Source organism: Bos javanicus, chromosome 11 (assembly GCF_032452875.1).
Source record: "Bos javanicus breed banteng chromosome 11, ARS-OSU_banteng_1.0, whole genome shotgun sequence".
NCBI classification, from domain to species: Eukaryota; Metazoa; Chordata; class Mammalia; order Artiodactyla; family Bovidae; genus Bos; species Bos javanicus.
The window spans coordinates 62,803,766-62,816,102 of NC_083878.1; the positions used below are offsets into that span (position 1 = coordinate 62,803,766).

General features: G+C 42.8%; 1 protein-coding gene across 3 annotated transcripts in view; it reads left to right on the top strand.

Annotated features, from left to right (window-relative positions):
* The first annotated feature begins 419 nt into the window (after positions 1–419).
* Positions 420–12,337, top strand: part of AFTPH (aftiphilin) — a 74,616-nt gene continuing 62,698 nt past the window's right edge. For 2 of the 3 annotated variants that reach the window (XM_061432791.1, XM_061432792.1), the window contains exon 1: positions 420–719. The gene's annotated coding sequence lies outside the window, so the exon portion shown is untranslated. The remainder of the gene's footprint in view (positions 720–12,337) is intronic. The other variant, XM_061432793.1, reaches the window with a different exon arrangement.

Genomic DNA, 12,337 nt, shown 5'->3' on the forward strand with positions numbered 1-12,337 from the left:
CAGTAGGTTTCTGGTGAAGATACAGTTCCGTACCTCAAAACCTTTGCAAATTTTACTTGGACAACAAGAGAGTTAAGACGGTCCCGAGCTGAACGTTAATCTTACTGGGCTGAGGAGCACCTGCCCCTTGCTCGGAGCGCTGTCTCAGGAACGGCGGAGTGCAGGAGGACGTCTTTCCCCCCACCCCACAGCTCGATGACTCGCTAGGAAGTCAGGAAAGGGCAGCTTGCCCGCACCCAAAATGGCTGCCGGCGCTCTGCACGATGGCGCCTGCGCAGGGGTAAGCATTCTGTGACACTGATTCCCTCTGTGTGTCCTCCGCCGCCCCCCCACCCCTTCTGCACCCACCAAGCGCCGGGCCCCGACCTAGCCACCTGCGCCCGGAAGTGACGTTTCAGCGGCAGCGGTTCCCCCGCTGCATGATGGGAGAGTGTGTGGAGTGGGCGGGGGTCTCCGCGGAGGAGGAGGTGGAGGCGGTGGCGGCGACGGCGGCGGCGGCGGCGGCGGCGGAAGAGGGCGGAGGGTAATGGGATGGGGGTCTCGCGGCAGCACTGAAACTCCGGGTGGGCGTCCATGGCGCTGCTTCGCTGACAGGGCTGTGAACAGCCTGCCTTCCGCTCTCACCAGCGCCGCGTCCGAATAGCCGGTCCTTCCCCGGGGAGCCAGTTCCTCCCCGGGCCCCTGAGCCATGCCCATCGCGGCCGCCCCGGACGAACCAGGTAAGCTTCACCAGCTTTCCCAGCCGCGCCGGGGAAAGAGGTTAGGGGACTTGGCCCGGCCCACCCGCCGGATCCTCGCCTGGGCCGGGGACACCTGCCCGCTGCGGAGCCGGGGGCTGCGGGGACATTGCCGGCTCTGCGGGCCTGCGGGCTCCCGGCTCTGTCCTCTTCTACAGCGGGTGTGGGGACGCCGGCGGCCGCGGCGCCTGAGGCACACGGCCCCTCCTTGCCCTCCCGGGCACCGGCCGACGAAGTGAGAGCTTTTCCCACGTCCCTGGCCGCCGCTGGCTCCCCCTGCCCCTCCGCTTCCACCTGCCCTCGGCTCCGCACTGGCCGCTCCCTCCCGGAGCTTGTTGAGAAGTTTGGGGCTTTGCTCCGGCTTCCTCTTTCTCCCTCCCCCTCCCTCGTGACAGGTGTAAACACTGCCTGCTTCGCCCAGGCCCCAGGCCAGCGGCGACCAGATTGTGCTGCTTCCTAGGGTCTCTGAAGCAAACAGCTTTTGAATCCTCCAGCAGGCAGAGGAGACGGCACCAAAGCTCATTCATCCCTTCCTGAGAGGACCTTTTCTACTCCCTTCTTGCACTGCCTAAGAAATCGCCTGAGTCCCCTTCCCAGACTGCGTGCGAAAAGTTGGACCATTATTCTTGAAGCGCCCAGTTTGGCAGGTGCTAACATCTTGCTTGGGCAGGGGACATAGTATAAGGTAAATGGTCATAGGATCCTTTCCCCAGTGGGAAAGTACTGAGAATGTTTAGGTTTTACTTTTGCTGGTTAGTTCACGTTGATTTCCCACTGAATCTTCCGTTGGGGCCAAGGGAAGGACTAACCCAGACTTGGAAATATTTTACTGGGGGGCAAATGAAACAAAATCGGTAGTTCCGTTTCAAAGTTCTCGCTTTAGGAGAAGTAAAACTCTTGAACTTTAATCTTCCCTTTCACCAGCTACGTTTTAGTCTTTTTGGTAGAATGGGAGGCGGAGATAGTTTAATCATTGAGGTGGCATTTAACTATTGCTTTCCGTTAACCTTTTAGACGTGAGTATATGCCAAAACTCTAAGGGAAACAGCTGTTTGAACGCTATTGTGTTGACAGAATCTACACAGTTACTCTACATTTTATGTGCTTTGCCGACTTCGTCAGTATTGGCCTTTGTAGTAGTCATTTTTAATTCTTTGCAGAAATATTTAAAGAATTTATAGTAGTCTTCAAAATTTTGTTCATGAAGATATCTCACATGGATTAAAAAACAGATCCTGTGTATAACATCTAGACCAGTAAATGTTAACCTTTATTAAGTGCTCATTAGATCGAATTCTTCCATTTATGTATCTTTAGATATATTAATCTTCAAGGCATAGATATCTTTTTATAGATATCTATTAAAAACATAGATAAATCTTTTTAAAGTGCTTGAAAGAAATTCACTAGAATTCACATAGTATGTAGGACATTTAAGTTTTGATATTTTCTGATCTTTTGACCTAGAGACTATTATAAAAGTAATCTTGTACTCAAAGAAAATACATCCACAATTGCATTGATAAATTTTACAGAATCCAGTTGCCTATGAAAATCTTGTAATCTAGGTGAATCCTATTTTAAAATAGATCATTTTAAAATTTAATTTCTTCCTACTTAGAGAAAAACTGGTTCAGAGAAATAGTGAAATTTATCAAATAATGTTTTATTTTGTGTGAAATTCTAAAGTGCCTCCCTTAACAGTCTAATAAATCTTTGATTAGCGTCTCATTGAGAGATTACCCCTTCTCTCCCTACCTACCCCCAAAAACTCATAAAAGGAGGACATTAAATTTTTAGGTATTTTTAAACGATCACATTATTTAAATCAAATGTTTATATTCTTGTTTAATTTTATCTAGAATTTGTGAGTTAAAAAATACCCTTTTCTCTCTGTGCTTAGTACTTTCAATTCCTCTTTAAGTAGGCTAGCCTGAAATTCTTAAGTATTCCCAGCCTGAAATTCATAAGTATTTCTAGTTTTTACACAATTTTGAAAATATATGGTGTTATATGGATTATATCAGAGAAGGCAATGGCACCCCACTCCAGTACTCTTGCCTGGAGAATCCCAGGGACGGGGGAGCCTGGTGGGCTGCCGTCTCTGATGTCGCACAGAGTCGGACACGACTGAAGTGACTTAGCAGCAGCAGCAGCAGCATGGATTATATATACATATCATTTTGATAATTAATCTTTTCTCAATCAGTGTATATGCACACATATACATAACACACACAGTCACAGATTCCTTTTCAACTTTATATGATGTTACTAAACAAATACACATTACTTCCTATGAGCAAGATATTTATTTTTAGCCCTTGCAGCTTGCTGGATCTTAGTTCCCCCACCAAGGATTGAACCCATGCCCTTGGCAGTGAAAGTGGGGAGTCTTAATTACTGGTTTGCCAGGGAACTCCCAGCAAGATTCTTTTCTTAGTGATTTATATACATTCATTTAACTCACTTAATACAACAGCCCTGTAAACTAGGAGATGGTATTATCCCCACTTTTCAGAAAGGAAACTTAGGCACAGAGATGTTAAGTAACCTGGCTGAGGTCAAGCAAGTGATGACAGAGGCGGGATTTAATAGGTCTATTTATCATATTTATATAGTTTTTATTTTTTTATTTTTTATTTTTTGATGTTCAAGCTGGTTTTATTTTTATTTTTATTTTTTTTATTTTAAATTTTTAAAAGAAAATCCATCCTGAACCCTCCTCCCTCCTCCCTCCTCCCTCCTCCCTCCCCATACCATCCCTCTGGGTCGTCCCAGTGCACCAGTCCCAAGCATCCAGCATCGTGCATTGAACCTGGACTGGCATCTCGTTTCATACATGACATTTCACATGTTTCAATGCCATTCTCCCAAATTTATATAGTTTTTAAAGCATGCCAATACAGTATATTTTATAGGAATCATATAGCATCACCAACTCAATGGACATGAATTTGAGGAAACTCCGGGAGATGGTGAAGGACAGGGGAGCCTGACATGCTGCAGTCTACGGGGTTGCAAAAAACATCCAGCATCGTGCATTGAACCTGGACTGGCATCTCGTTTCATACATGACATTTCACATGTTTCAATGCCATTCTCCCATATTTATATAGTTTTTAAAGCATGCCAATACAGTATATTTTATAGGAATCATATAGCATCACCAACTCAATGGACATGAATTTGAGGAAACTCCGGGAGATGGTGAAGGACAGGGGAGCCTGACATGCTGCAGTCTACGGGGTTGCAAAAAGTCAAACACGACTTTTAATGACTAAATGACAACAACAAATAATATGTGACAGAAGTATGAAAACTTGCATTGCAATGATAAACTCCAAATCAAAGTAAAAGTTACCTCTGGAGAACTGGAGAGGAATAAAAGATCTAGGAAGAGCCCATAGCTTTTCAACGGTAACTTTTAAATCTGAGGCAGATTTGGTAAAGATTAAGATTTAACACAGCCAGGTGGTGTGTACTTGATCTTTCATCCTATGTATTTTTCTAAACTTGGTTGTACCCTTGAAATCATAGTAAAATACAAAGTTCAGGTTTTTCCTTTAAAAACAAAGTATTACTCTGTCTTTCAACAGTGTGTATTTAAAAAGAGGACAGGAAGGAGTTAGTGTTATTTTGTGTTGATTTCCTTTTAAAATATAAAAAGTTTTAGTTTGAAAATATTTGAATGAAGAATTGTTGGCCTCCTGAGCTTCCTCTGCAGTTACTTCTCTTGCTTAGGCTCTCCTTTACCAGCTGCCAGCCATCTCAACAGCCCTGTATCACACTTCCAGTTTCTATTTCTGACCTCAGCCTAGGGTAGGGCTTAGGGGTCTGGATTAGACCTATTCCCTGGGAAAGGGAAAGATCTGAAACTATATGGAGGAGAAGAGGGACGCAGGGAAGTAAGGAGTTTGGGAAAAGTGAAAAAAGAGGAAAAATAGGAAATTTAAGGCTCCATCCTGTTATTTTTCATTCACCACCACTCCTGTTCCAAATAACTAACTTAAATAAACCTTGTGAAGATAAATTGCTAATAAATTAAAGGTTGTCTGTATGCTTAGAACTTAATTTACAAGCACTATTTTGGTGAGTAGTTCCCAGAGGAAAATTAAGTTGTAATTAGAATAAATTCAGTGCGTGTTCTATTTATATAAATATTTATAGCATGCCACAAACCTTTCCAACTAAATATCTACTGATATCATGGTATTCTGTTCCTTCCATTCATATAGCAAATACCTATGAGCACTCACTATATGTCAGGCCTTGTTCTAAGTGCTGGAAACACTGAAATTATCAAATTTAAACAAAAATAGTAGCCGTCATAGAGCTTCAGTGTCTTGGCATTTTTGTATATGTGTGTGTGCACATGAACGTTTGTGTTTGTGTATGGGACTCAGTGATTTAGAGGGTGAGAGGACAGTGCTCTATCTAGGGCTTTGTGGAAACTCTCATGACTTTGGTTTTCTGCTGTGTGAGATGGGAAGCTATTGCAGGGTTTTGAGTAGCGATGTGACAATCTATCTTTTAAAAGGATCTGTCGGGCTGCTGTAGAGAAAGTAGATTATAGGAGTACCAGAGTGGCAGCCAGAAGATTTCATTAGAAATTGTTGAGTGATACAGCTAAACATCATCATTATGATCATTTCATAAGGAATACAGATGTCGGCTCTATATGTAGTACACCTGTATACTATTGCAGAAATTAAAAATGAATAGATGGTAGTAGTGGCTTGAACCAAGATGGTAGAAAGATGGAACCAAGATGACGAGAAGTGGTAGGACAGTTTCTTGAATTGGAACCTCAGCAAATTTGCCCATTGCTAAACTCAAAAATCTTAGAGGTACTTGATCCCTTCTGAGAAGTCAAGGCCCTCACAGCCTGCTTTCCCAGTACACTTCCTGCTCCCTTCATATATCCTGCATTTCAGCCAAAGTCTATAATGTGACTTCCTGCTCTGACAGTTGCTCCATGCTTTATCTTTTGTGCCTGCCATTTCCTCTGTCAGTTAAAATCCTTATTTCAAATTCTCTTTGATGAAGTTTTTCCTCATTTTCATCCACTACTCTTCCCAATCAAGTGAGGTCTTTTTTCTTAGACTCATAACCACATTTTACTTTATTTGATGTTTACATTCTGCCTTGCATTAATTACTTGTACTGTTTTCTTATATGCTCCTCCTAATTAAAGTTTCTTTAAGCCTGTGACTCCATTTACTCAATTCTACCCCTTATAGAACCTAGCGGTATTGTATGTAGTAGATGCTCAATAAGGTGTATATATAGTTTAATTTTCTAAAGTCTTATTATAGAAGCATATAAAAGCATTGTAGAAAATAATAAAATAATTTACATTCACATTACCCAGAAATCCCACTGTTAACAGTTTATTGCCTATTATTCCATACATATATATGTATACTTCTTACCAGAGTGCAATCTTATCATACAGACTGTTTTGTAGGTTGTTTAGTTTTATTCAGTTAGACTCCTGTACCACTTCAAAAAATTTAATATTCAAGGCCATATTCAAATTCTCCCCCCTTTGACCCAAAAATGTTCCTTTATAGCTGACTTGCCCAAAACAGCATCCACCTGGGACAGAGTAGCACTCATTATATATATTTAAATGAATTATAGTAAAAATAATTACTAGTCATCACACCACAAAAAAAGAACTGTAAGCATTTCGGTGTTTTACACTTGGTTTTATTTTTTTCCCTATGGACATATGAGTGTCACACACACTATGTGTATGTATGAGTCATATTGTATCTCAGTGAACAGTTTGTAGGTAAATCTTTGTCTCTGGTTATTCCCATATGACTAAGTCTTAGAAGTGGAGTTGTTAAATCAAAGGGAAAGTCAATGGCTTTCCAAGAGGTTGTGATAAAGTCACTCCTACCAGCAGTGGTTTAGAGCACTGCTCTTCCCGCAGTCTGCTCAAATGGTCAATAAATATGCAGTTTTAAAATTGTTTACCTGAATTTTTATTTTGAATTTAGGCTTTTCAGCAGCATAGAATGTTTGCATAATTTAAAATTTTTTGAAGGATTTAAATGTGAGGCATATCCTTGTTGATAGAGGTTAACTTTAATTTCATGCTCTTTTAAAAATAACTCTGATTCTGTTAGCATGCTATTTGGGCTTCCCTGATAGCTCAGTTGGTAAAGAGTCCACCTGCAATGCGGGAGACCCTGGTTCGATTCCTAGGTCAGGAAGATCACCTGGAGAAGGGATAGGCTACCCACTCCAGTATTTTTGCCTGGAGAAGGCAAAATGAATAGAGGAGCCTGGCAGGCTACAGTCTATGGGGTGGCAAGAGTCGGACACGACTAAAACTAAGCGACTAAGCACACAGCACCCACTCCAGTTTTCTTGGGCTTCACTTGTGGCTCAGCTGGTAAAGAATCCGCCTGCAAAGCAGGAGACCTGAGTTCGATCCCTGGGTTGGGAAGATCCCCTGGAGAAGGGAAAAGCTACCCACTCCAGTATTCTGGCCTGGAGAATTCCATGGACTTTATAGCCCATGGGGTCGCAAAGAGTCAGATACAACTGAGCAACTTTCGCTTTCACTTTAGTTACAAGAAATAGAATATTATCTTCTAGGACTATGTTGAGCAGAGGAGAAACCAATAGCCACATGTGGCACTTGAAATAAAGTTAGTCCAAAGTAAAGATGTGTTTTATTAAGTGTAAAGTGCACACCAGATTTCAAAAACTAACGTAAAATATAGATTTACATTCAGTTCAGTTCAGTCACTCAGTTGTGTCTGACTCCTTGTGACCCCATGAAGCACAGCACGCCAGGCCTCCCTGTCCATCAACAGCTCCCAGAGTTCACTCAAACTCATGTCCATCGAGTCGGTGATGCCATCCAGCCATCTCATCCTCTGTCGTCCCCTTCTCCTCCTGCCCCCAATCCCTCCCAGCATCAGGGTCTTTTCCAGTGAGTCAACTCTTCACATGAGGTGGCCAAAGTACTGGAGTTTCAGCTTCAGCATCAGTCCTTCCAAAGAAATCCCAGGGCTGATCTCCTTCAGAATGGACTGGTTGGATCTCCTTGCAGTCCAAGGGACTCTCAAGAGTCTTCTCCAACACCACACTTCAAAAGCATCAATTCTTCTGCGCTCAGCTTTCTTCACAGTCCAGCTCTCACATCCATACATTATTATGTGCTAAAATAATATTTGGATATTTGGGTTAATTAAAATATATTAGATTTCACCTGTTTCTTTTTTAATCAACTGTGGAATATTTTAAATTGTATATGTGGCTTTATTGTATTTCTGTTGGATAGTGCTGCTCTAGAGCATGACATTTTTATCTATGGAAGGGAAATACAAGGTAACTTCATTGTTTTAGAAAGTATTTAATAGGTTTCTTAAAATTACCTTCCACATTTAAGCCTATCTATGTGTTTTCCCCAGTATACTCAGTTTGCACAGTGATTTTTGAAATTATGTTTCTTTTTACAAACTATAACTTATTGCACTTCTTATGTTCTGAAAGAAATATGTGTAGTAGGAGTTGGGGGAGGGTGTCAGGACACTTACTTGAGGAATTGGTTACTCTTTTAAGAATTTAAGCATTTGTGGGCATGTTTTGTGCAATAGACAGCAGATGCAAAAGCCCTTGGCACAAAAGAATGTTATTGTCTGACTTTCAAAAATTGAAAGAAGGCCTTGTTATTGTTGTTCAGTTGCTGAGTCGTATCCAACTCTTAGTGACCCTGTGGACTGCAGCACTCCAGGCTTCCCTGTCCTTCACTATCTCCAGGAGTTTGCTCAAACTCATGTCCATTGAGTTAGTCGGTGATGCCATCCAACCATCTCATCCTCTGTCACCCCTTTCTCCTCTGCCCTCAATCTTTCCCAGCATCAGGATCTTTTCCAGTGAGTAAGCCAAAGTATTGAAGCTTCAGCATCAGACCTCCACTGAATATTCAGGATTGATTTCCTTTAGGATGGACTGGTTGGATCTCCTTGTTGTTCAAAGGACACTCAAGTCTTTCCAGCACCACTGTTTGAAAGCATAGTTTATAACATTGAAAATCTCGGGGGAAGGGAGAGGGATTCTGTGACTGGAGAGATCTCAGCCTGGAATAGCTTCAGTTCAGTTCAGTTCAGTTCAGTCGCTCAGTCGTGTCCAACTTTCACATCCATACATGACCACTGGAAAAACCATAGCCTTGACTAGACAGACCTTTGTTGGCAAAGTAATGTCTCTGCTTTTGAATATGCTATCTAGGTTGGTCATAACTTTGCTTCCAAGAAGTAAGCGTCTTTTAATTTTATGGCTGCAGTCACCATCTGCAGTGATTTTGGAGCCCCAAAAAATCAAGTCTGACACTTTTTTCACTGTTTCCCCATCTATTTCCCATGAAGTGATGGGACCAGATGCCATGATCTTTGTTTTCTGAATGTGGAGCTTTAAGCCAACTTTTTCACTCTCCTCTTTCGCTTTCATCAAGAGGCTTTTGAGTTCCTCTTCACTTTCTGCCATAAGGGTGGTGTCATCTGCATATCTGAAGTTATTGGTATTTCTCCCGGCAATCTTGATTCCAGCTTGTGCTTCTTCCAGCCCAGCATTTCTCATGATGTACTCTGCATGGAAGTGAAATAAGCAGGGTGACAATATACAGCCTTGACGTACTCCTTTTCCTATTTGGAACCAGTCTGTTGTTCCATGTCCAGTTCTAACTGTTGCTTCCTGACCTGCATATAGGTTTCTCAAGAGGCAGGTTAGGTGGCCTGGTATTCCCATCTCTTCCAGAATTCTCCACAGTTTATTGTGATCCACACAGTCAAAGGCTTTGGCATAGTCAATAATGCAGAAATAGATATTTTTCTGGAACTCTTTTGCTTTTTTGATGATCCAGCAGATGTTGGATTTTCAAATTTGATCTCTGGTTCCTCTGCCTTTCCTAAAACCAGCTTGAACATCTGGAAGTTCACAGTTCACATATTGCTGAAGCCTGGCTTGGAGAATTTTGAGCATTACTCTGCTAGCCTGTGAGATGAGTGCAATTGTGCGGTAGTTTGAGCATTCTTTGGCATTGCCTTTCTTTGGGATTGGAATGAAAACTGACCTTTTCCAGTCCTGTGGCCACTGCTGAGTTTTCCAAATTTGCTGGTATATTGAACATCATCTTTTAGGATTTGAAATAGCTCAACTGGAATTGCATCACCTCCACTAGCTTTGTTCGTAGTGATGCTTTCTAAGGCCCGCTTGACTTCACATTCCAGGATGTCTGGCTCTAGGTGAGTGATCACACCATCGTGATTATCTGGGTCGTGAAGATCTTTTTTGTACAGTTCTTCTGTGTATTCTTGCCACCTCTTCTTAATATCTTCTGCTTCTGTTAGGAATGGCTTAAACTGTATTAACTGCTGCTAAGTCACTTCAGTCGTGTCCGACTCTGTGTGACCCCATGGATGGCAGCCCACCAGGCTCCACTGTCCCTGGGATTCTCCAGGCAAGAACACTGGAGTGGGTTGCCATTTTCTTCTCCAGTGCATGAAAGTGAAAAGTGAAAGTGAAGTCGCTCAGTCGTGTCCGACTCTTAGCGACCCCATGGACTGCAGCCTACCAGGCTCCTCTGTCCATAGGATTCTCCAGGCAAGAGTACTGGAGTGGGGTGCCATCGCCTTCTCCGTAAACTGTATTAAAGACCTTTTAAAAGTCTTTATCGGAAGCAGGGGATTAATGTGATCAGGTTAACTTTTTAAAAGGTTACCTGGGGGACCTCCGTGGAGGTCCAGTTGTTAAGACTCCAGGCTTCCACTGCAGGGGACCTGGGTTTGATTCCTGATCAGTTCAGTCAGTTCATTCGCTCAGTCATGTCCGACTCTTTGCAGCACCATGGACTGCAGCACACCAGGCTTCCCTGTCCTTCACCAACTCCTGGAGCTTGCTCAGACTCGTGTCCATCGAATCGGTGATGCCATCAAACCATCTCATCCTCTGTGGTCCCCTTCTCCTCCTACCCTCAATCTTTCCCAGCATCAGAGTCTTTTCCAATGAGTCAGTTCTTAGCATCTCTAATCAGGGATGCCATCCCTAATCCTGCATACCACAGCCTGGGGTGGGGGCGGAAATCAAAGAAATAAATAAATAAAAGATTACTTGGGTTGGGCATGATTAAGTACTAATGGGGGAAATTAGATAATGACAGCTTACATCAGAATGGAGTCAGGGGAATTGGAAAGAGGTATAACCGACTCCAGTATTCTTGCCTGGAAAATCCCATGGATGGTGGAACCTGATAGGCTACAGTCTATGGGGTCGCAAAGAGTCGGACACAACTGAGCAACTTCATTCACAGGTATACCATAATTGAGGGATTCATGAGATAAAAACTGTTCCTTAGAGATAGCAAAGGGAGGGGAGCTTTGTCAAGAAAGACTCTGGATTTTCTGACTTAGAACTGGGTGGGTGGTGGGGCCATCTGCTTGGGGTGAAGGAGCTGTGAATGAGGACCGAGTTTGAGAAAGAAAAACTTGGGTTCTCTTATTGAGTTCCAGGTCTTTGAGGAGCTCAAATGGAGAGGACTGAGAAGAAGTGATTTGTCTGGACTAGAGTTCAGGTTTGAGGGCTGGGCTGCAGGGGAAACTCAGGAATCCTGGAATGTACTAATTAAGGCTTAGGTGGATGAGATTGATTGAGGGCGAGTTGAGTAAGAATAGACGGTGGATGAAACCTGGAGGAACTTCTGCTACTAATTTGAGTATGTTCAGTACTTACAAGAAAATATTTGTTTTATAGCCTACTCATAAATGTGAAAGTAAGGAGTAAGTTGGATCAAATAAGTTCAGTTCAGTCACTCAGTCGTGTCCAACTCTTTGCGACCCCATGGACTGCAGCACTCCAGGCCTCTGTCCATCACCAACTCCTGGAGTTTACTCAGACTCATGTCCATTGAGTCGGTGATGCCATCCAACCGTCTCATCCTCTGTTGTCCTCTTCTCTGCCTTCAAACTTTCCCAGCATCAGGGTCTTTTCAAATGAGTCAGCTGTTCGCATGAGGTGGCCAAACTATTGGAGTTTCAACTTCAGCATCAGTCCTTCCAATGAATATGCAGGACTGATTTCCTTTAGGATGGACTGGTTGGATCTCCTTGCTGTCCAAGGGACTCTCAAGAGTCTTCTCCAACACCACAGTTCAAAAGCATCAAGTCTTCGGCACACAACTTTCTTTATAGTCCAACTTTCACAACCATAGCCTTGACTAGGTGGACCTTTGTTGGCAAAGTAATGTCTCTGCTTTTTAATATGCTGTCTAGGTTGGTCATAACTTTTTTTCCAAGGAGCAAGCATCTTTTAATTTCATGGCTGCAGTCACCATCTGCAGTGATTTTGGAGCCCAAAAAAATCAAGTCTGACACTGTTTCTACTATTAGAATGTTGAGCTTTAAGCCGGCTTTTTACTCTTCTCTTTCACTTTCATCAAGAGGCTTTTTAGTTCCTCTTCACTTTCTGCCATAAGGGTGTTTGTCATCTGCATATCTGAGGTTATTGATACTTCTCCTGACAATCTTGATTCCAGCTTGTGCTTCATCCAGCCCAGCTTTTCTCATGATGTACTCTGCATA